At 45.2% G+C, this 25,519-nt stretch overlaps 1 long non-coding RNA gene across 1 annotated transcript in view; it reads left to right on the forward strand.

Annotated features, from left to right (window-relative positions):
* Nucleotides 1-587: 587 nt before the first annotated feature.
* The window catches only part of LOC103178634, a 54,471-nt gene continuing 29,539 nt past the window's right edge, over nucleotides 588-25,519 (forward strand). The window contains exon 1 of the long non-coding RNA XR_487876.1: nucleotides 588-662. This is a non-coding gene — a long non-coding RNA (uncharacterized LOC103178634). The remainder of the gene's footprint in view (nucleotides 663-25,519) is intronic.

The raw sequence follows: 25,519 nt of genomic DNA on the forward strand, positions 1-25,519 counted from the left end.
ATTGTGCCATCGAGATAACAATGCTGTATACATTTGCATTTATATAGCGTCTTTCATATTGGGAGGACATCCCAAGGCACTTAATGGTGTTGGCAGCCGTGGTGGGGAGGGAGTTGGGGGGGGGTTAGTGCTGGAGGGGTGTTGGGAGGAGAAAGAAAACTGAAAGCGCAGTTGAAGAGGTAGGTCTTGAGATGGACCTTGAATGTACAAAGTGGGGGGGGAAACAAGCTGAAAGGAGGATGGAGCTCCAGCTAAGGCTGTATCTTGAGAAACAGCAGCCAAATGCTGTGCTCTGGGAGTGCAGCAATAACAATAACCAGGCTGCCTAAGTGGGGATGCGGAGTGTGGAGAGTGATAATTATTGACTAGTTATGGTTCGCAGTGTTTGGCAATGTGATAATTATCATTGATTCCCACCCCAATAATACTGTATGTGACCCCAACCCTCCCACCCACACAGGCAAGTGAGTGTTACATGCATAAAAAACAGCTGCCCAGACAATCAGGGATTTCCCTCCCCTCAAGGTCCTTCCAGTACACAAAGGGTTAAGAACAATTATTTTCATCCTCTTTCTGTTTCTCAGTGGCTGTTGAGGAGGACGCAGGGCTCAGAGTTTGCACATAAGTGAAACAGAAAATCAAGTACCGACATAACACTAAACGTAAGTCCAATGAATTACAATTACACACAGAAGGCAGGAGACAGCAGCATTAAAGCCAAACATTGAAGCCGAGCATCTGGTTTCCACAGCAACAGTCCTGGACAGCTCCTTGTGGTATGGAGTGGAGGGCAGGGGGAGGGGAAAAGGGAGAGGGAAAAGGGGGAGAGGGAGGAGAGAGAAAATGGGAGGGAGCTGGGGGTGAGTAGGAGGGGGAGATGGAAAGGGGAGAGGGAAAGAGAAAGGAGGACAGAAAGCGGAGTGGGGAGAGGATAAGGAGGATGGAAAGGGAAAAGGAGAGGGAAGAACAAGGGGGAAGAGAGGGAGAAATGGGGGAAGGGGAGGTGGAGGAGGGGTGCTGGGATTGAAAATAAAAGCTGTCTGTTTCCTTCGGTGTTTGTGTATATATGTGACTTGGACCCATTTTTCAATGTAAACAGCACCGTAAAATCCTTAGCAAAACGTGAACTAGGCATTGCCACTTTAAGAGCGTGGAATGTGAGTGGTTGCATTTGGTGGGTTGTTATGAATTGGGTTGTTTTCAACTGAATAATTTGACTTGGATGGACTCCAGCCTGCACTGTGAACAGTTGCAGAGCCTTATTATTGTCGATATAACAAACAAGATAACCTGGTATTAAATTTCTGTCCAGACTTGCAGTGGCCCTGAATGGATTCTTTTGTTTAGCCAAGTGCAGAGCTCCTCACAGTTAACCAGACACCTGAAAATATAACCTGAATGGCTCACTTTACTCCACTGACAGAATAATGTCTGCAAATTCTAGTCGAGCCTGTCCATTTAAAAGCCTTGGTTTTTTTCTTGTCATTATTCTTGTGCAACTGAGAATGCTGTGCATTCCTGAGTCACTATTTGGTGCACCAAAGGAATCTGTTTACAAGAGCTCCTCTGCCATATAATATCTCTAAAAAGTGGCCTACAGGAAAGATAGATAGATTCTTGTGTGGTTTATCAGTGTTGAATCTCCTGATAGCACTGTAAACAGAAAAAGCTGGTTTACCCATACATGTTGATCTCCGAACTGTTGGAATGACTTGTGAATAGCTCAGCTGAGCAACTTGTTTTGCACAATCTCAATTGTGGTGGCTTTGCTCCTGGTCAGAGTTTCACAGAATGTGCCACAAAATGGGTGATGTCACTGCACTCAGCAATGTACACTGAATCCTTTGTGCTGGGTGGAATTCGGACAATTTGATGAGATACCAGGTATTGCTATGAGCTTTAACCATAGGCAATCCGGAGTTTTAAAGTGTGGGGAGTGAGTATTATTGTGGCGAGCCTTCCCACGGAATAACTAAAAGTGGAGTCAAATAGAAAGGGGCAAACTATGCAGTTTGCTGGTTAGACTCCAGTAGTACCCCAACACACACTCTGGGGTCCCCAATCCTTGCCTCTTATTAACCTGCCCCAAATACTTTCCGAAATTAGGTAAGCAGAATGTGTTCCTCCAGGGAATTAGTGCTCATTCCATTCCAACAATTTGACTCAGGAAATTTTTGGATACTCTTAAGCATAATGATGGGTTTCTTCATGTATCAGTCATGGATCTGACCCCCAAAAATACAAAGGGGCTGATGAGTGGGAGTTTGGGGAGTGAGAATTGTTATTCTCCACGTAGCAAATTCATTGCTATGTCTAAACTATCTGCCACTTTTAGTAAGTATTAGTAATTTCTCCCTGTGTACTCTTACATAAATGCTGAATTATTTTTAACACGGGTTTTACACAAATCACATAATAGACCTCTTTGTAAATGTCAAATCAAATTATACTTTTAAAATGCCTGTTGTATTTATATTATAAATCAGAAGTAAATTCACTAAACTTACCAAACTGAACAGGCTAGCGCTTAGCCTACATTAACAAATTTGCTAAATGGAACGCAAAGAATGATAAATAATAACACTTGTATATGTCTTAAGGTCTCAAAGCATGTCACAACATTTTTTTNAACGTAAAAGGTGGTATCAGCCTATGGTTAGTCGGTAGTACTCTTGACTCTGAGTTAGAAGGTTGTGAGTTCAACAACAACAACAACAAAATTACATTTGTATAGTGCTGTTCAACATCAGGAGGCAGTCCCAAGGCACTGGACAGTCAGTGTTTTGGACTCGAACTAAGGGTCGGGATTGGGGAGGGTGGAGGGCAGTGGGTGGAAGCAGGGTGATCGAAGGCATGGTCAAAGAGAACGGTCTTGAGATGGGTCTTGAAGGAGGCAAGGGAGAGGCAGGGATGGAGTTCCAGAGGGTGGGGACAGTGTGGCAGAAGGCCTACCATCAATGATGCGGTGGGCGTGGCGGGAGGCATAAAGCAGGTCTGAGCCCGCTGAGCGGAGGGAGTCGGCAGTATAGTAAGGGCTTAGGAGGTCGCAGAGGTAGGTAGGAGCAAGGCTATGGAGGGTTTTGAAGGTGAGGACCAGGATCTTGAACTGTATCCTCTGTGTGATGGGAAGCCAGTGGAGTCGGGTGAGGATGGGGGTGATAGGGTCACGGAGCCTGGTGCGGGCGAGGACACGGGTTGCAGAGTTCTGGATGATCTGCAGCCTATAGAGGGAGGAGTTGGGGAGGCCGACAAGCAAGGAGTCTGAATAGTCAAGCCTTGATGTTATGAATGCATGTATGAGGGTTTCGGCGGACTGCGGTGTGAGACAGTGGTGGAGCCGGATAATGTTGTGGATTGGGGGGGAAGCCAAAGCAGGTCATGGCACGGATGTGGGGTAGAAAAGATAGTTGAGGGTCAAACAAGATGCCAAGGTTCCAGACTGGCTTAGTAAGGTGGAGTGTGATGGTGATGCTGTCAGCTCCTGAGCTGTGGAGGCGCTGACAGGAGCAAATCAGGAGAGCCTCGGTCTTGCTGACATTCAACTGAAGAAAGTTAGCTCTCAGGTGGACTTAATGTCTGACAGACATTCTGTCAGCACAGCAGTGGTTCTGGAGTCAAGGGTGGAGGGAGAGAGGTACAGTTGGGTGTCATCTGAATACATGTGGAAGTTGACCCCATGTCTGTGGATGATGTCACCAAGAGGAAGCATATAGATGTTGAAGAGGAGGGGACCAAGGACAGAGCCCTGAGGAATGCTGCACGAGACAGTGCAGGGGCTAGAGGAGAAACCATTTGTGGAGATAAAGTGGAGGCGGTATGAGAGGTACGATATGAACCATTCAACCAGTGAATGTTGAGGTGGTGGATGAGGATGAGGAGCGGTCAATGGTTTCGAAGGCGCAGAGAGGTCAAGGAGAATGAGGAGGCAGAGGGAGTCCTGTTGCAGATGGACAGAATTCCTACTTACTGCTAGTTAAACAGATGTGTGTGGAGTAAGGAAACTTGCCCAACGTTTCACTCTGCCGAGAATCAAACTCACATCTCTCACTTGCAAGGTAAGTGATCTAACCACTAAGCTACAGGACTTCATTGAAGGGATTGTCATTTGCATGAAGCATTAAACTAAGTTCCTATTGCCTCTTCAGGTGGCTTTTGAAGACCTCTTGGCACTATATATACATAAATATATATATACAACGCAGCATACCCTCAGCACTTAGAATGTCAGTCTAGAATATAAGCTCCAAATTGCTGGTGTGATGCTTCAACCCACAACTTTCTTATTTGGAGGCACAAGTGCTATGAACTGAGCTAGACTGACACATACACAATTGCATTTGTTAGCCAAATATTGCTATTTACATCTAAATATTAAAAATACAGGATTACTAAGACATATCCAAATGTTTTTCATTGAGATCAGCGAGAGACCTGGGTTCGATTCTTGGAAGAAAAAAAACACATGCCTGATAATAATTCCTCAAGAAAAGAAAAGAAAATTAATAGTTTATTCACTCAATCCACGACTGTTTGTGGGACACTGCTGTACCAATTTTGCCCACAAATGTACAATCAATTCACTTTACACTATATTCTGTGAAGAGCTTTGAGACGTCTTGAAGACGTGAAAAGCGCTATATCAAATGCAAGGATTATTATTATTATTATTCAAAAAGAGAATGAAGTTTCTTCTGGTGTTCTGGTCAACAATTACCCAAATAAAATTGATTATTGATTTTATGGTTGTTTTTGGGACATCGCAATGTGCAAATTGGCTGCCATGTTCACTTCCAAATATACAATCACTATACTTTCCAGTAAATCCTGCAAAGCAGGTTGAGATGTTTCGATGGCGTGATAAGGAGTTGTATGAAATGGTATTGTCAATGATATGAAAGGACTATTATGATAACAAAGGGTACCTGATCTGAGAACATAAGAAAATATGGAACATGAAAAAGGTATTTGACCTGTCCAGACACTCCTTTTTACAAACAGCACAAAACATGTCCCTTGTCACAGACTAACCAACAATGGAAAGAGAAAATATACAGACATGCCCCGGATAGAATGAAATTCACTGGCTCTGGTAGTCTGTACTTTTCCCTTATGCTTTCCCGAGCAGCTAGATAAGGTGTTGCAATTTTGACCATCAAGCCTGTTTCTTCCACAGATTTTACATACATTAATTTCCCTCACAAGAGGCTCTGTCCCATGTCTTTTAAGATCTTGAGGGAATTGTAGAAACAGGCAAAGGTAAAGCTCTGTCAAATATCTACTTCATCCTCACAAGGTAAGTTAGCAAAACAGCAAGATATTATCTATCAGTTGAACCCACACAATTTGATCCTATCCAGTTACATTCCACAGATGACATTTGGATGATACCGGTAAAATTGAATACATTCTGCCACCGGCAATAGATACCTTACACGTTCTGCATTGGAATCCACAGGAGCGCTACAGACAAATTAAAGAGATTCATATCATTACACAAAAAAAATGCTCTGTACAAATTGAATTCCTCCCTCCCTCCCCTATTTGCTGGCTCACTTGGTAAAACCATCAACCAATGTAAATCTGAATCACACTGATCAAGAAAATAAAACTACAAACTACAGCATGTGACTTGTACAAGAAAGATCACCTAGCCTTAGGAATTTGACTTGGAAAAAGGAAGATATGTGTGTACAGTGGTGCTCAGTGGTTAGAGCACTCACCTTGCAAGCAAGCGAGAGACCTGGTTTGATTCTCGGCAGGGCGAAACCTTCGGCAAGTTTCTTTACTCCACATGCCTCTGTTTACCTAGCAGTAAGTAGGAACCTGGTTGTTAGTCAATTGGCGGATCATTTTTCCAAGGATAGTAATTCTATAACAATGGTCATTTCAATCCACAACTGTTTCTGGAATATTGCTGTTCGCAATGGGCTGCTGCGTTTCGCCCACAAAATATACAGTCAATTCACTTCACAGTATATTCTATATCACAGTATATTCTGTGAAGTGCTTTGAGTTGTCTTGAAGACATGATAAGGCACCATATCAAATGCAAGGATTATTATTAGTAGTGGTCGCAGTATTAACTGAGATCCAGTCTGCCTGGTTCAGATGGAACCTTGTCTAGGCAGACATTAAAAGATACCATGGCACTAATCGAAAAAAAGGGTTTCTCCTGGTATGCTGGCCAAGAATGTCAAGTGGATGTTAAAATTCCATTGCACTATTCAAAAAAGAGGTGTCCTGGCCAACAATGCCCCCAAATATAATCGCTCATTCACTGCACGGCAGTAATTGGCTGCCGCATTGGCCTACAAAATGCATAGTCTTTACAATTCACAATGTATCCTGTGGGATATCCTCCCTATGTAAAAGACACAATAACAAATGAGAGGATTTTATTATTATTACCCCACCAATCATGCAATTTCTGAGTGACATCTGATACTTTAAATATACTAGTGTGAAATGTCAGTTGGCATGTGCCGCCTAATAGCTTAACAAAATGAAAAAAAATTTGCAAATATTTTGATGCATCATCTTTGACTTCCTATTTTTGTATATCAAATAGATTTTGTAGCTGGTTTTGGTATCAAACCAATATGTCTAAAGACAATAGGAATTTGTGATGTTAACACATTATTAAATACTACAAATCCAATTGATTTTTGCATGATTCCACTCATGTGGTTCCCCCAGTCGAGCATTACACTCGTTACTGTGAAGCGCTCTGAGATACCGTCCGGCGTGGAGGGCGCTATATAAATCCAAGTTGTTGTTGTCATTACAAAGGCTCTTTGCTTCCTAATATTCCTTGTTCTACCCTAGAATCCTGTGATTTTAGTTTAATTAGAAATCTTATTTGTGGAATTTTGTCAAAAGTTTTATAAAAGTCTAAATAAACTATATCATAAGGATATTTAATTAATTGGTATGTATTTTATGTCTAACCTTCTGAAAGAACTCAAGAAGATTTGTCATACATGATCTTCCCCTATTAAATTACAACATTGCTTGCCTCCGCCCCTATCTTTCCCCTCAGGCTGCTAAGATTCTTAACCGTGCCTTCATCATGTCCAGGTTAGACTGCAGTGCTCACTGGACTTTCCAGCTCTTCTCTCCATTCAGAACTCTGCAACTCAAGTCCTCCTACGCTAGACTCCAAGAATGTATTACTCCCATCCTCTCCTGGCTTCACTGGCTCCCTAGCCCCAGATGATTGAATTCAAGATCCTCATCCTCGCTTTTAAATCCTTCCATGGTCTTGCCCCACCCTACCTCTGCAACCTTCTTAAACCCATGATAAGACTTTAAACCTTTTTAAACTGGGTTTTTATGTGGTATGAATCTGAGATAAGATAGTACATAGGCAATGGACAAATCAAAGGTTAATTTATTAATCAGTAAGATAGTTATTAATCAGTTACAAGTTTCATTCTTACAACTGCAGAAGATGAATCAGGGCAGGCTGATTTCGACCTTCCCTACCAACACACTAATAATCCTTTGGCTAAATGGCTAATTGTTTAGCCACAAACCCAAACAGCCCATGGGATCCAGTATCTCACAATGTCCAACAGTATCTAAAGATGTCCCAAGAGGAAGAGGAAGAAAGCGGTGCTGGTCAGCAACTGGATGTGGGGGAGGAATGATAAAGGGGATTGAACATGACATCTAAGTTGAGCAAGGATTCAGAGTTTTAAGGACAGGTGGGGAGGTTGAGGAGATCTGAACCGTGGGACAGAACATGTCAATGGGAGCCAAAGAGTATGACTTCCATCTTGTTAATGTTTAGCTGCAGGAAATGTGTGCTCATCCAGCTCCTGATGGCCGACAGACAAGCTGACAGAACATCAGGGGACTGGGGGTCACAGCTGGAGGTTGAGTTGAGTGTCATCCACATACATCCTTGGGGTACCTCGCAGGTGACTGGGTGGAAGTAGGAAGAATTGTAGTGCTGGCGGTTTGTAAGGTAAGACTCGAGCCAAGCGAGTGCGGTCCCACTGAGGTGGATGATGGAGGACCAGCGGTGAAGGAGGATGGCGTGATCAACTGTGTTGAACGTGGTGGAGAGGTCCAGGAGGAAGAGGAGGCGGAGGGAGCCCTGGTCACAGGTAGAGAGGATATCGTTTGTGACCTCCATGAGTCCTGTCTCTGTACTATGGGCAGGGTGGAAACTGGACTGGAGCGGTTTGAGTAGGGTGTGGAGGGAGAGGTGTGCATGAAGCTGGTTGGCAACAATGTGTTCCAGAGCTTTGGCAAGGAAGGGCAGGTTTGAGATAGGGCGGTAGTAGCCGAGGTTGGAGGGATCGAGGGTCGATTTTTAAGGAGGGGAGTGATGACTGCAATTTTGAGGGTGATTGGGACGAATCCTGAGGAGAGAGACTGGTTAATAGTGTCTGCCAGCATTGGGCAGAGGAGGGGGAGCGAAGTGATCAGCTCAGCTCCCCCTCAGCCTCCAAGACCCTCATCTATACTTATATCTACGTAATCACTAATTCTTGTCTTCCCAACTCTTCCGTTCACAAGCTATTCAGATCTCTGCAACTCATGTCCTCTTCCGTATCAGGCTCCTCAAGGCTATCATCCTCAACAACTGCCTGGCTCCACTAAATCCCCACCTCCCAGAGGATCGAATTGTTATTTTTGACCTCACCTCAGCATCCTCACACCCTCATCTCCCCCTTTGCTTCACGCCTTCAGAATTCCAACCCCCAGCTCGGGTGCAAACTTTGATTGTCCAGCGTCTTGCAACATCCTCCTGACGTGAAGGGCACCTTATAAATGCAACTTGGTTGTTTTGCTTTGCTGCGACGTGTCAAAGCATTTTATTTTATCACTCCCACCCTCGCTCGCCTCCACTGGCTCCCCATCCCCTAGAGGATCGAATTCAAGATCCTCACCCTCACCTACAAGGCCATTCACGGCCTTGCTCCCTCCTACCTCTCCGACCTACGATCCCCCTACCTACCCGCCCGTACCCTCCATTCCTCCGGCTCCGGTCTGCTCCACATCCCCCGCCCCAACCGCCCTACTATCGGTGGCCAGGCCTTCAGCCTCTCAGCCCCTAGGCTCTGGAACTCTATCCCCCAGTGCCTTCGCCTTGCCTCCTCCCTTTCCTCCTTCAAGGCCGGTCTCAAGACCTTTCTCTTCGACCGTGCCTTCAGCTCCCCTCTCGACTCTCTACCCCCTCCTCGCTCTCTCCCTCCCTTCCCTCCCCTCACCCTGACCATTTCCCCCTTGCTCGGGTCCTGACCCAACTGTACAGCGCCTATGGGACGTCCTCCCGACGTGAAAGGCGCTCAATAAATGGAATCTTGTTGTTGTTGTTGTTGTTGTTATGGGAATTACTATAAAATATGACTGTGTATTTTCTAAACAAATGCAGCAGCAATCTGCATACAGCAATGTCCCACAAATACCCATGAAGTCAATGACTGATTTTATTATGCTCAGTGCTGAGATGATTGCAGGAGGGGTTAAATCCTGAGGTGTGTAACATTGTAGTAAACTCTCAAACTGGCACAAGCTATCTATCTTGAAAATATGAGATTTCTTCACTGCAGTTTCTAAATAAAATCACATTTTTCATTTGTGCTTCTGGTAATTTACAACTGTTTTGTTTGCTCAGAAGCTGCAACCACCGAGCACAGTTTGGACTATTCTTTCAGAATCGATTTGACTTTTCAGAAGGATACAAAAGGAATAACGTTGTTTCATTTATTGGCTAGGTGACCAATCTAATTTTAGTCACTTGTTATCTCAAAATAATTTTTTTGCACAGGAGTTGATGAATATTTGAACAGTGCTACAGAATCTTTAAAGTCCTCTGTTTTGCACTTCATCTGAAGGATGGTGCCTTTGGCAAGGCAGTACTTCCCTAGCACTGTAATGCAATATCAGGCTAAACTCTCCTGAATTAGATGTGGGGTGCATTCTTCTGGAGGTAGAGTGCATCCTCCAGACAACACAACCAGAAGCCATATGTGGAACTGTCAATAGTTTGATTTGGAGACTCAAGTATGGTGATGGGTTTCCACATGTCAGATGTCTAGCTGACCAAAAAGGAAATCTTTAATATCCACCTTCATCTGAACAAGTAGACAAGACCCTGATTTTCCGGGGGTAATAATTCCTTCAAAAAAACAATAATAATAAATTGGTAACTCAATGTTTGTGGGACACTACTGGGTGCAATTGGCTGTCATGTTTTGCCCACAAAATATACAGTCAATTCACTTTACAGTATTCTGTGAAGAGCTTTGAGACATCTTGATGACGTGATAAGGCTCTATATCAAATCCAAGGATTATTATAATTATTACTTTATTTTTATAGTGCCACCAATATTTGTCCTTTTTTAATATAAGAAACAGAAGATTATCAAAATAAAGAGGAGTATTGAGCTCAGCAGCTAATTGCAACAACAACAAAATTACATTTGTATAGTGCCTTTCACGTGAAGGTGAGGACCAGTATCTTAAACTGTATCCTCTGTGTGATGGGAAGCCAGTGGAGTTGGGCGATGATGGGGGTGATAGGGTCATGGAGCCTAGTGCAGGAGAGAGTTCTGGATGATCCGCAGCCTGTGGAGTGAGGAGTTGGGGAGGCTGACAAACAATGAGTTTGCATAGTCAAGCCTCGATGTAATGAAAGCTGTATGAGGGTTTGGGCAGCATGTGGTGTGAGACAGTGGCAGACCCGGCCGACATTGCGGAGGTGAGGGAAGGCAGAGTGGGTCATGGCAGATGTGGGGTAGAAAGGATAGTTGAGGGTCAAACAAGACCTCAAGGTTGCGGACTGGCTTAGTAAGGTGGAGTGTGCAACCATGGATGGTGATGCTGTCAGCACCTGAGGTGAGGAGACGCTGACGGGAGCCAATCAGGAGAGCCTCGGTCTTGTTGACGTTCAACTGAAGAAAGTTAGCTCTCATCCAGGACTTCCTCGAATCTAAAATCAAGGGGATACATTCAGCCACCTCAGCCCGTCCACAGCCACCTCCATATCACCTCTCCCTCATGACCCACCCCACACCCATCCCCCCCTATACTCCTTCAATCCTATCTCTCCCTCCTCCCTCACCACGACTGTCCACAAACTCAAACCTGCTTCCTCAATCCCATCCGCACCTCTCTCCTCATCTCCCAACTCCACCTGTCCGACATCATCAACCTCTCCCTGTCCACCGGTTCAGTTCCCACCCCCCTAAAAACAGTCGTCATCACCCCCATCTTGAAAAAATCTTCCCTGGATCCATTCCTCCTCTCCAACTACCGCCCCATCTCTAACCTTCCATTCCTCTCCAAGGTCCTGGAATGAGTTGTCACATCCCAGCTCCGCTCCTTTCTCTCTCGCCATTCCCTCTGTGAACCACTCCAATCCGGCTTCCACGCTTCCCATAGCACGGAAACAGCCCTGGTCAAAGTCACTAATGACATTCTGAACATCTGTGATCAGGGCTCCCTCTGCCTCCTTGTCCTCCTCGACCTCTCTGCCGCCTTTGACACTGTCGACCACTCCATCCTTATACACCAACTCTCCTCTTTACTTAATCTTCACGGACCTGCCCTTGCCTGGTTCGATTTCTATCTCTCTCACCGTCTCCACTTTGTTGCCTCTAACGGTTCCTCCTCCAGCCCCTGCACTCATGTCTGGCGACCCCCATGGCTCTGTCCTTGGCCCTCCTCCTCTTTAATATCTACATGCTCCCCCTTGGTGACATCATCCGCAGACTTCCATATGTATGCGGATGACACCCAACTCTATCTTTCTGCCTCCACTCTCAACTACAGGACCACTGCTGTCCTGACAGACTGCCTGGATGAGGGCAAATTTCCAACAGTTGAATGTGAACAAGACTGAGGCCCTCCTGATTGGCTCGCACCAGCGCCTCTGCACTTCAGGCTCTGGCAGCGTCAACCTCCATGGTTGCACACTACAACTCACTGCCAGTCAGGAACCTAAGTGTCTTGTTCAGCCTTCAACTGTCTTTCATTCCCCACATCCAAGCCATGACCCTCTCTGCTTCACTCACCTTCGTAACATCGCCCGACTCCGCCACTACTTCACCCCTCAGGCCTCTGAAACTCTTGTTCATCACCTCCAGACTCGACTGTGCAAACGCCCTGCGTGTCGGCCTTCCTAACTTCTCCCTCCAGAGGCTGCAGATAATCCAAAACTCTGCAGCCCGTGTCCTCTCCCTCATCAAATTCCGTGACCTCATCTCCCCCATTCTCGCCTGACTCCCTTGGCTCCCTATCCTTCAAAGGATCCAGTTCAAGATCCTGGTCCTCACCTACAAAGCCCTCCATGGCTTCACCCCACCCTACTTCTGCGACCTCCTAATACCCTACCAACCCGCCCGTTCCCTCCGCTCAGCCGGCTCCAGCCTGCTCCTCGAGCCCCGACCCACCCGACCCACCATTGACGGGAGAGCCTTCAGCCACTCTGCCCCCAACCTCTGGAATTCCATCCCCCAATCACTCCACCTCACCCCCTCCTTAGCCTTGTTTAAGTCCCGCCTCAAGAGCCTCCTCTTCGACCATGCCATCGGCCAACCCCCTTCCCTCCTTTCTCCCCCCATGAACCCAGCTCGGATCTGAAATGCTGTACACTGTCCAACGCCTTGGGACATCCTCCCGACGTGAAAGGCGCTATACAAATGTAATCTTGTTGTTGTTGTTGATGTCTGACAGACATTCTGTCAGGAATGACAGTGAATGAGGATAGAGTGGTCAACAGTGTGAACCAATCATAATTGCAGGTGGGAAATAACAAACATCAATATTTTATTTGGGACAAGCTGCTCCCCAAATACTACATGAGAACAGGACAGCTGGAGATAAGACAGATGAAAGTAGTTTAAATGGCATCTTTAAAAAGAGCGCCATTCAGTGCCTCTGGCCAGCTTTACCTTCACTGCTCGGTGCTGTGTTTACATTGTGGCACCCGTCCTTCGGAAGAGATGTTACATCGAAGTCTTGTTTGGCTGTTCAGGTGCATGTTAAAGATCTCATGGACTATTCGAAAAGAGAAGAGAGTTTCTCTTCCCGGTGTCTTGACCAACAATCCACCTAATAAAATATTGGTTGTTTGTGGGACTGCTATTGGTTGCTGTGTGCAATTGTCTGCCATGTATCACCCACAAAATTCACAGTCAATCCACTTTACAGTATATCCTGTGAAGTGCTTTGAGACATCTCGACAACGTGATAAAGTGCAATATCAAATGCAAGGGTTACTGTTATTGTTATTATCATTAGTAGTAGTATCACCCTGTGTCATCTTCCCTCAGTCGATAGCATTTTCGCCTCTGAATCCGAAATTTGTGGGTTCAATCCCTGCATTGGGATTCTGACCTCACATTCTATTCTGACACATTGTTGGGGGTGAATGTGAAACATTAAATCGAAGTCCCGTCCGCCTGTTCAGATAAACATTAAAGATCCCATGCCAATATTTGAAAACAGAATGGAGATTCTCCTGGTGTCCTGGCCAACAATCCTCCAAATAAAATTGTTCATTCACTGCGTGGCTGTTAGTCAGATATTATTCTGCACAACTTGGCTACCGCCTTTGCCTACATAGTTACTTTACTTTCCAGTAAAAACTTGTGAAGTGCTTTGAGACAGCCGCCCAATATGAAAAGCTATATAAACGTATGTTGGATTGTAATATATCGTAGAATCATAGAATCATAGAATGTTACGGCACAGAAGGAGGCCATTCGGCCCATCGAGTCTGTGTTGGCTCTTTAACAGAGCAACTAACTTTTATTAACCCCACTCACCAGCTTTCTCCCCATAACCCTGCAAACCCATCTTCTCCAGATACCTATCCAGTTCTCTCTTAAAAGCTGTTATCGAATCGGACTTCACTGCCCTTTCAGGCAGATCATTCCAAATTCTAATAACTCGCTGAGTGAAAACATTTCTTCTAACCTCCCCTCTGCTTCTTTTGATAGATATCTTAATACTGTGACCACGAATCACAGACACACCTACCAGCGGAAACAACTTTTCCCTATCTAGCCTGTCGAAACCTTTGAATTCTTGAATATCACATTCAAGAATTGTTATTATCAATATTAATATTGTTGTGATAGATATAAGAATTATAATAAAACTATAAGGATAATCACTCACAAAATATACAATCAATTCACTTTACAGTATATTCTGTGAAGCAATTTGAGATATCTCGAAGACATGATAAGGCGCTATATCAAATGTAAGGATTATGATAATTATTATAATCAGTATTAATAGTAATACCAATGCTAATTATTAACAACAATAATTATTAATAACATAAGAATCTATGGAATCCCTTCAAAAGCAAATAATAATAATTTGGTCACTCAACCCACGACTGTTTGTGAGACACTGCTCTGCGCAATTGGCTGTTGTGTTTCACCCACAAAATACACAGTCAATTCACTTTACAGTATATTCTGTGAAGTGCTTTGAGACGTCTCGAAGACATGATAAGGCGCTATATCAAATGCAAGGATTATTATTATTATTATCCACGAACCGCTTTGAGAAGTTTCAATGACCTGATGAGTGGCAAGGAGTATCGCATATCACAACAACAACAACAACAACAACAACAACAAGATTCCATTTATAAAGCGCCTTTCACGTCAGGAGGACGTCCCAAGGCGCTGCACAGTTGGGTCATGACCCGAGCAGGGGGGAAATGGTCAGGGTGAGGGGAGGGGAGGGAGCGAGGAGGGGGGAAATGGTCAGGGTGAGGGGAGGGATGGGAGGGAGCGAGGAGGAGGTAGAGAGTCGAGAGGGGAGCTGAAGGCTCGGTCAAAGAGAAAGGTTTTGAGACCGGCCTTGAAGGAGGAGAGGGAGGAAGCAAGGTGAAGGCACTGGGTGATAGAGTTCCAGAGCCTCGGGGCTGAGAGGCTGAAGGCCCGACCACCAATGGTAGGGCGATTGGGGCGGGGGACGTGGAGCAGACCGGAGCCGGAGGAACGGAGGGTACGGGCAGGTAGGTAGGGGGATAGTAGGTTGGAGAGGTAGGAGGGAGCAAGGCCGTGAATGGCCTTGTAGGTGAGGATGAAGATCTTGAAATCAATCCTCTGGGGGATGGGGAGCCAGTGGAGGCGATCGAGGGTGGGAGTGATGTGGTCGCGAAGTCTGGTGCGGGACAGTACACGAGCTGCAGAGTTCTGAATGACCTGCAGCTTGTGGAGGGAGGTGGCGGGAAGGCCGGCGAGGAGAGAGTTCCCATAGTCCAGCCTTGAGGTGACAAAGGCGTGAACCAGGGTTTCAGCAGCGTGAGGGGTGAGGTAATGGCATAGTCTGGCGATGTTCCGGAGGTGATGGAAGGCGGTGCCAGTTGTGGTGCGGATGTGAGGGAGAAATGACAGCTCAGGGTCGAACAAAACGCCGAGGTTCCTGACTGGCTTTGAGAGGTGGAGAGTGCAGCCTTGGATGCTGATGGTGTCGGCGCCTGAGGTGCGGAGGCGCTGACGCGAACCAATCAGGAGGGCCTCGGTTTTTCGCACGTTGAGCTGAAGAAAGTTGTCTCTCATCCAGGACTCGATGTCGGACAGGCCGACTGTCAGGACATCGGTGGTCGTGGAGTTGAGAGTAGAGGAGGAAAGGTAGAGTTGGGTGTCATCCGCATACATGTGGAAGTTAACCCCATGTCTGCGGATGATGTCACCGAGGGGGAGCATATAGAGGGTGAAGAGGAGGGGACCGAGGACAGAGCCCTGAGGGACTCCACATGAGACAGTACGGGGGGTGGAGGAGAAGCCATTCGTCGAGACAAAGTGAAGACGTTGAGAAAGGTACGACCTAAACCACTCAAGGACAGTGCCTTGAAGGTTGAGGTGGGAGGACAAGCGGTGGAGTAGGATAGCGTGGTCGACCGTATCGAATGCTGCCGATAGGTCGAGGAGGACGAGGAGGCAGATAATATCACTATTTTCAATAATTTGGACTCTTATGCAAAATTCATAAAAACACAACAAATACAATTTATAATGCAATCAGCACTGTGTCGCTTAACCACTTCCTTCCATTTCCATAAACAATCAGGGGAAACTTTCCTCCGGGCAGTCTTTAATGCATTTAGAATACAAATTGTGTTTTTACATGATCCCTTTGATGGTGGTGAAATCGGTCATACGTTTCCTCCTAGGTAAAATAATAAGAAATAATTTTTATAATCCTTGCATTTGATATAGTGCCTCATCAAATCAGGAGGATGTGTTAAGTCACTCATACACGCATTCATTAAATCGAGGCTTGACTATGCAAACTCTCTGCTTGCTGGCCTCCCCAACTCCTCCATACGCTGCAGATCATCCAGAACTCTACAGCCTGTGTCCTCTCCTACACCAGGCTCCATGACCCAATCACCCCCATCCTCGCCTGACTCCACTGGCTTCCCATCACACAGAGGATACAGCTCAAGATCCTCCGCTCAACGGGCTCCGGCCTGCTTCACGTAGCCTGCCTCTCCCGCACCACCATTGGCGGACGAGCCTTCTGCCACTCTGCCCCCACCCCCTGGAACTCCATCCCGCAGTCCCTCCACCTCGCCCCCTCCCTCATCACCTTCAAGACCCACCTCAAGACTCTCCTCTTCGACCGTGCTTTCGATCAGCCTGCTTCTCCCCCTGCCCTCCACCCTCCCCAATCCCAACCCCCAACTCGGGTCCAAAACTCTGACTGTCCAGTACCTTGGGATGTCCTCTTGATGTGAAAGGCTCTACACAAATGTAACTTTATTGTTGTTCATAGGATTTATTGTAAAGTGTAGTGACTGAGTATTTTGCAGGGAAACACAGGAGCCAGTTTGTGCACAGCAGATTCCCACAAGCAATCCTGGCTAGACACTTTTTAATTGACTTCAAGGTCCTGATCATAGAATCATAGAATCATAGGGGGTTTCAATCCTTAAATGTAAGAAATCAATCAATGTAAGGCAGCATGAAGCACTTTGTAGGCTCACATTGAATACATAGTTAATTAGGTCATTAGTAACAGCAACAACTTACATTTAATATGGCATCTTTCACGCAGGACAGCATCTCGGACTTCTTCGTTACACAGGACCCGTGCAGGAGAGTAATATGTGGATTTGTGCCCAGAAATTCTCCCCAGTGTCAGGCAAACAATCCTCAAATTCTGTCATGCACTGCATTGCTATGCACAAATTTGCTACCACAATTGCTTACAAATGTGCAGTCTTGAGAGGAATTACCTGTGAAGAGCTTTGATATAATAGATGCAATACTAAATGCAAGGATTATTACTTTACATGAGGTGTTCCTTTTAAAAGGGATTGGCTTTCTGACAGTTTCCCAGGTAATCTGACTGAGGGTGGAAACAAATTTCCTGACATCCTGCTGCCGCTTCAGCCAGGATATTGATGATTTAAATGCAATGTGAATTAAACCCTAAACGCTCAATGTAGCAGAATGTACAAACCAGAAATGTTTTATTAAAAGTTCTTCCTGTCTGCAGTGTAAATATCCGTCAAACGAATAACTCACGCTACACATTACTTCCAGGGTTTGTGATAGGCCCTTAGTTTGGTTTGGATACTCCCTATTTGGTATGAATACTCTTAAGCATGGTGATGAGTTTCCGCGTGTGTCAGACACCTGGCTAACACCACCCCACCCACCCCAACTCCCCACCAAAAAAATATTGATAGGCCCTGATTCGTGATGTACTGTTGATATTCTGTGAGCATCAGAAAATATACAGCGTTTTCTCATCTTCCTTAGCAGCACTACAACCTGAATAAATCATATCCATTATAATTTGTAAAAGGCTTTCAGGAACTTATTATATATCAAGACTTTTTACCTAAGACTTAGAACTGTTCCTAAAAGCACAGTACATTTCCTATATGATCTAGTACTATTCCTAAATGCAGAGCACATTTTTCAAATAAATCTACAATTCCCCAAACTAGACGAAATTTCTCTTATGATCTAGAACAATTTCCAAAAGCAGACCACAGTTCCTTATAATTTGGGAACTGCAGTATAGCTTTGAGTAGTGAGAGCCTTTTCAGGTTATGTGATTTTAATAGGATCGGATAACTCCTATAAATCCTTTGAGATGTTTCAATGATGTGATAAGGTGCTATATGAAATACAAGGAAGCATTATTAGCTACCAGAACTAAAAGGAATCTTAAAATATAACAACAACAACAACACGATTTCATTTATAGAGCACCTTTCACGTCGGGAGGACGTCCCAAGGCGCTGGACAGTTGGGTCGGGACCCAAGCAAGGGGGAAATGGTCAGGGTGAGGGGAGGGAGGGAGCGAGGAGGGGGTAGACAGTCGAGAGAGGAGGTGAAGGCATGGTTGAAGAGAAAGATCTTGAGACCGAGGATCTTGAAGGAGGAAAGGGAGGAAGTAAGCGAAGGCACTGGGGGATGGAGTTCCAGAGCCTAGAGGCTGAAAGGTTGAAAGCCCGGCCACCGATGGTAGGGCGGTTAGGGCGGGGGGTGTGGAGCAGACCAGAGCCAGAGGAATGGAGGGTACGGGCAGGTAAGTAGGGTGATAGTAGGTCAGAGAGGTAGGAGGGAGCAAGGCCGTGAATGGCCTTGTAGGTGAGGATGAGGATCTTGAAATCAATCCTCTGGGGGATGGGGAGCCAGTGGAGGCGAGCGAGGGTGGGAGTGATGTGGTCGCGAAACCTGGTGCGGGACAGTACACGAGCTGCAGAGTTCTGAATGACCTGCAGCTTGTGGAGGGAGGTGCCAGGAAGGCCGATGAGGAAAGAGTTCCCGTAGTCCAGCCTTGAGGTGATAAAGGCGTGGACCAGAGTTTCAGCAGCGTGAGGGGTGAGGTAGTGCCGTAGTCTGGCGATGTTCCGGAGGTGGTGGAAGGCAAAACAGCTTGAAGAGAAATTATGTCCTGGTAATAATAATAATAATTCTTGCATTTGATGCAGTGCTTTTCATGTCTTCTAGACGTGTCAAAGCGCTTCACAGAAGAGACTGTAAGGTGAATTGACTATATTTATGGGCGAAACGCAGCAGCCAATTACGCATAGCAGTGTCCAACAAACAGTAAACACACCCAGCAATGGACACACACATACACAGTAATGGGAGTCAATGGACACACACACAGCAATGAACACACATAGCAATGGGCACACATACATCAATAGACACACAAATACACAGCAATGGAAGCCAATGGACACACGCGCACTCATAGCAATCGGCACACACACATACACAGAGCAATGGGCACACACACATACAACAACGGGCACACACACACAGCAATGGTCACACACACAGACAGCAATGGGCACATACACACACAGCAATGGGAGTCAATGGACACACACACACACAGCAATAGATACACACACACACATACACAGCAATGAGAGCCAATGGACATACACATACTCACAGCAATGGGCACACACAGGCCAATGGCAGACACACACAGCAATGGGCATACACACACAGCAATGGGCACACACACCCAGCAATGGGCACACACCCAGCAATGGGCATACACACACAGCAATGGGCACACACCCAGCAATGGGCACACACACACAGCAATGGGCACATACACACAGCAATGGGCACATCCACACGTCAATGGGCACACACACACAGCAATGGGCACACACACACACAGCAATGGGCACACGCACACACAGCCAGTGGACACACACACCCAGCAATGGGCACACGCACACAGCAATGTGCAAACAAACACAGCAAAGGGAAATCTCACACACAAAACAATGGGAGTCAATGGACACATACACACACAGCAATGGACACACACATGGGAGTCAATGGACACACACACACACACAGCAATGGGAGTCAATGGATACACACACACACAAACACAGCAATGGACACACACACATAATAATAATTGAGTAATGCCTTTAATCCTGCCCACATCTTTTAACCAGGAACTTTCACTGCCCTTTCCAGCCAAAGGTCACCAGCCAACCGAAGACTGAAGCAGAAATATTCTCTTATGTTCATTGAGGCCTCTTTGCCCTCGGAACCATGTATTCAAAACATCAGAAAGATATTCTGTTAAATAATCAAGTCATTGCAGCAGCTCTAAATGAACTTCCCTCATGGTGATAAAAGAGCAATGAATTTAGAATGACTGGACTTCCCCAGTATGTGAGGATGCTGGTCTGGGATAATAATTCCATTGTGTTTGAAACTTCTCTTGTCCACTTTGTTTGAACATTGTTCAGAACCTGGCTTCCTGTGCTGAATGTTGCATATTTGTGGAGTCCTGTAGTTCAGTGGTTAGAGCACTCGCCTTGCAAGCGAGACACCTGGGTTCAATTCCAGGCAGGGCGAAACCTTGGGCAAGTTTCCTTACTCCACACACCTAATAATAATCTCTCCAAAACAAAACAATAATAAATTGGTCATTTTCAGTCCATGACTGTTTGTGGGACACTGCTGTGCGCAATTGGCTGCCGCGCTTCGCCCACAAATACGGTCAATTCACTTTACAGTCTATTCTGTGAAGCGTTTTGAGACGTCTAGAAGATGTGAAAAGTACTATATCAAATGCAAGGATTATTATTATTATTGCTAAAAGACTTAATTGGCAATTGAGAAGCAAGCAAGTATAAAAGGATTCTGGGAAAGTGACTGGGCAGATTGTGAAAGTGTGAGGTTCAAATAGGGAATCAGTGAATATAAACTGGGTTTTGGATTTACAAACATTACAGTTTCGAGGTGAGGGAAAGAAATAGAGAGAAAGGGGTATTTTGTATCAGGCTAGGCCTGAGAGGAGACCGGAAAAAGGACAGCAAAAGCCTGGGAGTTTCCCTGTTTAGGGAAAATTTAAACCTGGTTTTCCCTATTTAGGGAAAAAGAGTAGGAGTGGGAAGGTGAAGGAGAGGAGAGAGTAGCATGGAAGGAGAAATAGAGGATAAGGTTTATGAAAGCACCAGGAGGCATAGAACAAGAAGTAGGAGCGAAAATGGCAGGGAAGCTGAAAGCAGAGAGAAGGGGAAAAGTAATAGTAGAAGTGACAGGAGAAATGGTGGTGGAGACAAGAGAAGTGAAAGCAGAGGGAGGAGAAGGGGAAAGGAGAGAAAAGTGGGACAGAGAAGGTGGTAAAAGAAAGAGAGGAGAAAAGTGAGAAAGCTTTTGTGAAGCAAAGTGGGAAAATAGCAGAGAAAGATAGAGTGGGGAGTGGAAATAAGATGCCAGGGCTGAGAGGGTCATGGAAGTGGAGACAAAGGTGGCAAAGACACAGCAGGAAGCCATGAGTCTGTGGAGGTAGGACTTAAAGACTCAGCGGGAGGTCGTGGAACTGCGGAGGTGGGACCCAAAAGCGCAGCGAAAATCAGAAAAGAGGAAGGTGAATGTGAAGCGGGGCAGAGGGCAAGGGAGGAGCTCGGAGAACACGTCCCGGAGATCATCAAGAGCAGAAGGAAACAATACCTATGGGGTGCAAAAGGAAAGTGGAAAGAAGGGGGTGGAATCACTGGACAGTGCAAGCCCAACCCCCCAGAAATGAAGGGTGATGAACGTGAGGAGGCTGGGACAGGGAGCAGCAAAGGAAAGCTGCAGCTCCCTCTAAGGGTGAGAAGGCGACTTCCAGCAGGGGCACCCAAGGACCCCCACTCCCCAACCTGCGGTCGGGGGACAAATAAGTGGATGGAAATATAGAAAAGAGGAGGAATACATTATACATGAAGAACTCCATCCTTTTCAAGGTCCAGGACGATGTGCCATATAATATGGACAGAACGGCTTTCATAAAGAAGGGCTTTGATGGGATGCTGCAGCTCAATAAAGAAAAGCCTAAACTGCGTCTTTGCAGACAAGGAAACAAGGAGATACGAGGTGACATGCATCTCTTATTATAAGGAAGCGATGAAGCTGAAGGAGATCACCCTCTGGCTTCAAGGGGAGGAGATCCTGAGTCTGTATGAGATTAGGGTCCTTTCCCAAGAGGGATTAAGACAAGAAAGGAAAGCTCATCTAAGAATGAGAAACCCTCCCACCAAGTGTGGGAATCCGACATCCATATTTTTTNGGAGAAGCACTGTGAGGAGGTGCTCAACATAAGGGACATAAAGAAGGTAGAGGTCTGGACGTCTGAGTGGGAGGTGTGGCTGAAGCTACACCGGAGAGGTGAAGGGAGTGTTCACATCCCCTCCAGATTTAACATTGAGAACTTCAGGGGCACCCTGTATTATCCCAGACAGCCCCAAGAGTGCAGGCGGGGCACTACGTTGCAGCCTACACACAAACTGTGTTGGAACTGCAGAAGTTTCGCCCACTTGGCAAGGAACAGCCCTAAGGAAAAAAGGTATGACTTGTGTGGAGAAACTGGACATCTTTGCCATACTTGCCCAAGGAGTAGACAGAAACCAATCCCAACCAGTCAACCCAGAGCCCACGTGAGGCAGCAGGTGACGGAGGAAAAGCAGGCCATCACACAAAAAGGGCCGCACAGGAAGACAAGAAATAGGACAGCAACAGTAGGAGGAGGTTGTGCTGCTTGTAGAGGATATTTTGATACCCAGACAGGCGAACATGAAGTCGTCTTTAGACGACACCTCCTCCGGGAAGACATAGACTCAAGTGAGGAGGAAGGTAGTGAGGAGGAGATGGAGGTCACACAGCACCAACTTCCAAAACCTCCAACAACAACAACAATAACTTGGATTTATATAGCGCCCTCCACGCCAGATGGTGTTTCAGAGCACTTCACAGTAACGGATCCCGGGGCCGAGCCAGGAGGAGGTGGAGAAAGGTGATGAAAGGCGCAGTCAAAAAGAAAGGTCTTCAGCCGAGACCTGAAAATAGGAAGAGAGGGGGCGAGGTGAAGGGAGTGAGGAAGGGCGTTCCAGAGCCTCGGGGCGTAGTGACTGAAGGCACAGCCGCCGATGGTGGAGCGAAGGATTCAGGGGACAAGGAGGAGACCAGACCCGGTGGAACGAAGGCATTGGGTACTGTTGTGAGGAGAGAGGAGGTCAGAGAGGTAGGGGTGTGCAGAGGAGTGGAGGGATTTGAAGACAAGAATGAGGATCTTGTAGTTGATCCTCTCTGGGGCAGGCAGCCAGTGCAGTCTGGCAAGGATTTGGGTGACAAGGAGGAGGCCAGACCCGGTGGAGCAGTGTTCTTTAAGATAGAATATTGATGAACAAAAGGATTCCGGAAAAGAGGGACAGTGGCAGGTGGCTGGCAAAAAGGCACAAGAGAAAAAGAAGAAGAGGATGAAAAAAAAGGAGATTGAGACCAGGGATAGTGAAAGCTTGCAAACGACAGTACAAAAGAAAAGGCAGAAAGGTTTTTGCCAGATCCCCAACTAAAACAGTGAGGGGGCTGGAGATGGAGAGACTAAGGTAAAGGCCTAAGGGACTAGGCCCAGACCCCTCTATTCGAGAAGATTGTGAGAAAGTAGTGGCCGGCACAAGAAAACAGTAGATGCTTTTTCTTTTTTCTGTTGCGGGTGTGATTTCTTCCACGAGGCAAGTGGGATGTATTGTTTTAGATGTTTGCTTGGGAAACAAAAAGGCGGAGCTGAAGCACATTGTCACCAGGATTGAAACATATTTTCGAAAGTTGTTTTTTTTTCTGTGATAGGTGTTTTTTTTTATGAGAAAGGTTTGAGTATATTTATTTTTTAATATACCAATAAATATATATTTGTTTTTTAAAAAAAGTGAATCTAAACTGTTCTGGATTTACAAACATTACAAGGTGTCAGAAGTGAAAACGGAACCTGGAGTGAAATGGACTACGAATTGAATACGGATTGAAAAGCAAAATGCCGGGAGAAGCCGAATTGAATGCAATACCAAGGCATGTGCAAATACCAAGACCACTGAAGTTAGATGTAAGTTTAAGGCACAATTGACAACGGTTTGAAAGAGTCTTTAACATTTTTGGATTAGCAGCAAAGTAAAACTGCTGCAGGAACAACAACTGTGGCAGGTGAGGAAGCAAGCGAATATTTTGCAACCCTAGAAAGAGAGGTGGATATAATAATAATAATAATAATAATAATAATAATAATAATAATAATAATAATATTCCTTGCATTTGATATAACGCGTTTTACATCTTCTAGACATCTCAAAGGGCTTCACAGAATAGACTGTAAAGTGAATTGACTGTTCATTTGTGGGTGAAATGCGGCAGCTAATTGCGCGCAGCGGTGTCCCAAAACAGTCGTGGTTTGAAACAACCAATTTTTTTTTTAAGGGTTTATTATCAGGTGTGTGGTGTAAGGAAACTTACCCAAGGTTTCACCCTGCTGGGAATTGAACCCAGGAGCGAGCGCTCTAACCACTGAGCTACAGGACATGTCAGTGAATGAGATGATGACTATTATGATGCAAAGATGCTGTGGGGAAAATAATGTGATAATTGACCGACTTAAGTTTGGAAAAAAAGCAGAGACCCACAGAATCATTCAATCAGTACTGAGATCCCTAAGTAAAAATTGCAATTATGGAACATTAAGAGAGGAACTGGTACGGGACCAGATTGTAGTTGGCATAAAAGATAGTAGATTAAGAGGAAAGCTTTTGAAAAAAGAGGATCTGACTTTAGAATCGGCAATGGAGATAATAAGGATTGAAGAGGTGACAAAAATAAATATGAGAGATATGGAGAGAGAAACAGAAATGGAAATAGATGAGCTAGCCAACAGAGAAAGTTGGAATGATACAGATGAAGAGTATGGCATGCAGAAAATATACAGGCCAAGAGGGAGGCTAACCAGAATGGACAAATGTGGCAAATGTGGATTAGAACATTCCTATGAGGAGATGTCCCACAGAAGGAAAATAATGCTATCAATGCCAAAGATATGGGCATTATGCAAGGTTATGCAGGAATAAACAACAAGAACATGTAGAGAGATATAGCAGATATAAAGCACAGGAGAAAAGTCAAAGAGAAAGAAGAGAATACAATAGGCCAAATAATCTGAGGAGAACCAGAATTGGGCAAATTAAATCAAGGGAATGTGAAAGGAGAGAGCTCAGACATAGAATCCAGAGAAAGTGAACATACAATATTGAAGCATAAAGAGAGTACACACAAAAGAAAAATTAAGTGGATGTATATCTATGGTGTGTAAAAAAAAGGGAAGTCATTCAGTGAAAATTAGATACAGGAGCACAGGCTAGTGTAATGGCATGGGAAGAATATATAAAATTGAGAGAAACAAATAATGAAAAAATGAAGAAAAGGAAAGGTAAACTAATGGAATATGACAAAAAAAAAATTGAAACAGAGGAAGAGTAGAGATAAAAGTGATCTGCAAAGGGAGACAATATAGAATAAAATTCTACATTGTAAAAATAAAAGCTGATACTTTATTCGGACTGGAAGATATAATAAAAATGGGAATATTAAAAAGAATTGGGAATGTGAAAATAGAGGAGAGTGAACCAAGGGAGATGAAAGAAATAGTAGGAAAATATAAACAGGTGTTCAGAAACGGAGGATTAACTAAAGGAGATTGAAAGGGACCGAAGAATAAAAAAA

Source organism: Callorhinchus milii, unplaced genomic scaffold, assembly GCF_018977255.1.
Source record: "Callorhinchus milii isolate IMCB2004 unplaced genomic scaffold, IMCB_Cmil_1.0 Scaffold2, whole genome shotgun sequence".
Lineage (NCBI taxonomy): Eukaryota > Metazoa > Chordata > Chondrichthyes > Chimaeriformes > Callorhinchidae > Callorhinchus > Callorhinchus milii.